A 5,530-nucleotide genomic window follows, 5' to 3' on the forward strand; every position below is an offset into this window, starting at 1 on the left:
CAAATTTGCAAGCGACGGCGGTAAAGCGACACGATAGGCTACCTCCCCTATCCTCTCCAAAATCTGATAAGGACCAATAAATCGCGGTGTCAACTTCTTCGACTTCAAAGCTCGACCAACACCAGTTACCGGAGTAACACGAAGAAACACATGATCTCCCTCTTGGAACTCAAGTGACTTCCTCCTCTTATCATGATAACTCTTCTGACGACTCTGAGCAATTCTCATCTTCTCCTGAATCATCTTAATCTTTTCCGTAGTTTGTTGAACAATCTCCGGTCCAACCACAGCACTCTCGCCGGACTCATACCAACATAATGGTGTCCGACATCTCCTACCATACAAAGCTACAAACGGTGCCATACCAATGCTCGAATGAAAACTATTGTTGTAGGTAAACTCAATCAAAGGCAAATAACAATCCCAAGCGCCTCTTTTTTCCAAAACACAAGCCCTCAAAAGGTCCTCCAGTGACTGAATCGTCCTCTCAGTCTGACCATCAGTCTGCGGATGATATGCAGAACTCAATCTCAGTTTAGTTCCCAAAGCTCTCTGCAAACCTTCCCAGAACTTCGATGTAAATCTAGGATCTCTGTCCGAAACAATACTAGACGGAATACCATGCAAACTTACAATCTTCTCAATATACAACTCGGCTAATCTCTCTAACGGATAATCCATTCTGATCGGAATGAAATGAGCCGATTTTGTCAATCTGTCAACAATCACCCAAATGGCTTCAAAATTCTTATTTGTCCTCGGCAAACCAGAAACAAAATCCATACTGATACTATCCCACTTCCACTCTGGAATAGCCAACGGTTGCATTAGCCCAGACGGCTTCTGATGCTCAATCTTTGACTTCTGACAAGTCAAACAGGAATAAACAAAACTCGCAATTTCCCTTTTCATCCTCGGCCACCAAAATAACTTCTTCAAATCATGATACATCTTCGTAGCTCCAGGATGAATACTCAATCCACTACGATGTCCTTCCTCCAGAATACTCTTCTTAAGTTCGGCAACATCCGGAATACACACCCGATTACCAAATTTCAAAACACCATTCTCATCAACTCTGAATTCACCACCTCGACCTTGATTCACTAAAGTCAACTTATCAACCAAATGCATATCGGATTTCTGACCCTCTCTGATCTCCTCCAGAATACCACTCGTTAACTTCAACATTCCCAATTTAACACTGTTGTGAGTACTCTCACACACCAAACTCAAGTCTCTAAACTGCTCAATTAAATCCAATTCCTTAACCATTAACATAGACATATGTAATGATTTCCGACTCAATGCATCAGCCACTACATTTGCTTTACCCGGATGGTAATTCAAACCAAAATCATAATCCTTCAGAAACTCTAACCATCTCCTCTGTCTCATATTCAGCTCTTTCTGATCAAACAAATACTTTAAACTCTTATGGTCACTGAAAACCTCAAATCTTGATCCATACAAGTAATGCCTCCACAACTTCAAAACAAACACTACAGCTGCCAACTCTAAATCGTGCGTCGGATAGTTCCTTTCATGAACCCTCAGCTGTCTCGAAGCATAAGCTATAACCTGCTTATTCTGCATCAACACACCACCCAAGCCCAACAATGAAGCATCACAGTAAACTTCAAATGGTTCCGACGAACTCGGTAACGTCAAAATAGGAGCAGTAGTCAACCTTCTCTTTAACTCTTGGAAACCTTCTTCACATTTTGAGTCCCAAACAAACGCTTGCCCCTTTCTAGTCAACATCGTCAACGGTAACGCCAACTTAGAAAATCCCTCAATGAACTTCCTATAATAACCAGCCAAACCAAGGAAACTTCGAATCTCAGCAACAGACTTCGGAGCTTCCCACTTAGATACCGCTTCTATCTTAGAAGGATCAACAGCAACACCACCTCTTGAAATCACATGACCAAGAAAACTAACTTCTTCTAACCAAAATTCACACTTAGACAGTTTAGCAAATAACTGCTTTTCTCGCAGCACTCCTAAAACTACTCTCAAATGCTCAGCATGCTCTTCTTCAGATTTCGAATACACCAAAATGTCATCGATAAACACCACAACAAACTGATCCAAGTACGGATGGAAAATCCTATTCATGTACTCCATAAATACTCCAGGCGCATTAGTCACACCAAAAGGCATTACAGAATACTCATAATGTCCATACCTTGTTCTGAAAGCAGTCTTCTGAATATCCTCAGTTTTCACACGTATCTGATGATACCCAGATCTCAAATCTATCTTGCTGAACACACTCGCACCAACCAACTGATCCATCAAATCATCAATCCTCGGCAAAGGATACCGATTCTTGATCGTCACTTTATTCAGTTGCCTGTAGTCCACACACAACCTCATAGTACCTTCTTTCTTCTTAACCAACAACACTGGTGCACCCCACGGTGACACACTCGGACGAATAAACTTCTTATCCAACAGATCTTCCAACTGACTCTTCAATTCAGTTAACTCAACAGCAGACATACGGTACGGAGCCATCGATATCGGTCTAGTACCAGGTACCAATTCAATCGAGAACTCAACTTCACGCTCTGGCGGTAACTCATTCACTTCTTCCGGAAACACATCAGGAAAGTCACACACCACTGCTAGATCACGAATCACCAGTTTATCTTTAGCCTCTAAAGTTGCCAACAGCATAAACAACTCTGCCCCATCTGCCACTTCTTCATTCACCTGCCTGGCTGATAGAAACAGACTCTTTCCTTCTTCAATCTCAGGAAATATCACAGTCTTATCAAAACAGTTGATATAAACTCGGTTACACACCAACCAGTTCATACCCAGAATAACATCAATCTGCACTAGTGGAAGACACACAAGGTCTATCCCAAAGTCTCTACCAAAAATACTCAAGGGACAATTCAAACAAACTGAAGTAGTAGTCACTGAACCCTTCGCAGGAGTATCAATCACCATACTTCCAAGCATCTCAGATATCTCTAACTTAAGTTTCACAGCACAATCCAAAGATATAAAGGAATGAGTAGCACCGGTGTCAATAATAGCTACAAGAGGAAAGCCATTAATATAACACGTACCTCTGATCAAACGATCATCTGCAGAAGTCTCAGAACCTGATAGAGCAAAAACCTTGCCTCCTGACTGATTCTCCTTCTTCGGCTTCGGACACTGGGGACTGATATGACCCAACTCTCCACAGTTGAAACAAGTTACAGTCTTCAACCGACACTCTGCAGCCAAATGACCACCTTTTCCACACTTGAAACATTTCATCTCAGCACTGGTACACTCATGGACACGATGTCCAGCCCGACCACATCTATAACACTTAGCAGGAGCACTAGAGTCTCCCCCACTAGGTCTCTTCATCCCACTCTGCTTCTGGAAACCTTTGCCAGCTGCATACGGTTTTCCACGATCATTCTGATTCTTGCCTTTCCTATCAACCCTTTGCTGATAGCTATCTGCTCTGGCTTTGGAATCCTGTTCAAAAATCCTGCAACAGTCAACCAAGTCAGAAAACACTCTGATCCGTTGGTATCCAATAGCCTGTTTGATCTCGGGACGCAACCCGTTCTCAAACTTCACACATTTCGAAAATTCCCCAGCAGCCTCATTATAAGGAGTGTAATACTTTGACAGCTCTGTGAACTTAGCATTCCCAGCAGTTTCCAACTCAGTACGGGTAGCAACCCACCAGTCATCTGCTTCTTCTGACAGCATATGCGTACCGAACCTGACCTTCTGGTTATCGGCACACTCAGTTACTCGGAAGATCCTCTCGATCTCCTTCAACCACTTCTGAGCACCATCTGGATCGTATGCTCCCTTGAACATTGGAGGATTGTTCTTCTGGAACTCACTCAGTTGACGAGCAGCTCCCATTCCTACAACATTTGGATTCCCTCCAAGTACTCCAGCCAGCATACCCAGAGCCTCAGCAATCGCAGCATCATCTCTACCTCTTCCAGCCATCTCTATTCTGAAAACCCAACAAACTAAAACAATAAGTACTGATAGGGTTACACAACACCTATCCCGTACAGGGGAAACAGAATAATTACGACTCGACACGACCGAACCAGGCTCTGATACCACTAATGTAACACCCTTCTAAAATACCCCAAAAATTAATTAAAATAATAAACATATAATCAGAGTAATAGTGCACCAAGGGTGTCACACAAACATTCCACACCATTTAAACAATATAACAATCATGCTCTTTTATTTAAATTAAATATAAAGTATTTGCACAATTACGCAGCGGATAGAGATCAACTCAATCATGCAAAACATGTAACATCACATGTAATTTAGTTCAACCACAACAACAATAATAATCAAAGTGTTCCCGCCCGATGTTACATCTATCAGAGCATGACCCACTAGGGAGACTACACTAGACTCCAAGCATTTGCTTCTACTCAACTCATTTCTCGTTACCTGAAAAATAGTTGTAAGGGTGAGTTCCTCAATCAATATAATAAGCATTATAAAACAACATGTAATGCCAAGTAATTAACACATCAATCACCCTAATTGCAATACACATTCAGTAATAGCTCATTGGCTTAAACATCATACTCAACATCAATATACAATACCAGTATAATCTCAAATCATACTTAACAACAACACAACACACGTATAATATTGGAACACATCCATTCATATTATACGCCTTACATATTTTTATGCAATGAGACTCTACACATGCGGTACCGACTATCCTTGAACATATAGTTCAAGCTCACCGATCCCTCCGGATACGGCTACTAAGCTCACTAGTCCCACTCATTGAGACCTAATGACTCACTCACTAATTCCTCACCATGGGAATTAGCTACAGCCCCAAAGGCTAGACTATGCAAGCTAATCATCTAGCATGCAAACATCAACAACAATTCACAACGATTCACTCACCAATTCCTCACAATGGGAATTAGCTACAGCCCCACAGGCTATGCCATGCACACTAATCATCTAGCAATGCAGCATCAACAACAACTCACAATGGACATATGCTCACACTCTAAGCCATACAACAGTCCATTCACAAATACATGCATAATATATACATTCACAACATTTTGCATATCATCATACATCATCAATACATGTATCAACACATCATCAACACATGTATGAAACACCTCAGCAACACATGTATAAACACTTCTTCTGCCTTGCTCGCTAGGCGAGGCAGTGGCGAAGCTCTGGTTCGCTAGGCGAGCTCAAGGCGAACAGCTCCAGGAAATTGGTAAATTAATTCGCTAGGCGAGCTCAAAGCGAAGGTAATAGCGAACTCATTCTGTTTTGGTGAAAAACACAGCTAGCACTCACTCGCTAGGCGAAGCTCCAGCGAGTCCACAGCGAACATTACAGCAGCAAAACCTCTCAATCTCGCTGGGGCGAGGTTGAGGCGCGTTCCTTCGCTAGGCGAAGGTTATGTTCGCTAGGCGAACATGACAGTTCACCAGACGCGTTTCTTTTTGGGCAGGGATCTCATGTGCCCATT

Source organism: Lathyrus oleraceus, chromosome 2 (genome assembly GCF_024323335.1).
Source record: "Lathyrus oleraceus cultivar Zhongwan6 chromosome 2, CAAS_Psat_ZW6_1.0, whole genome shotgun sequence".
Classification (NCBI taxonomy): domain Eukaryota; kingdom Viridiplantae; phylum Streptophyta; class Magnoliopsida; order Fabales; family Fabaceae; genus Lathyrus; species Lathyrus oleraceus.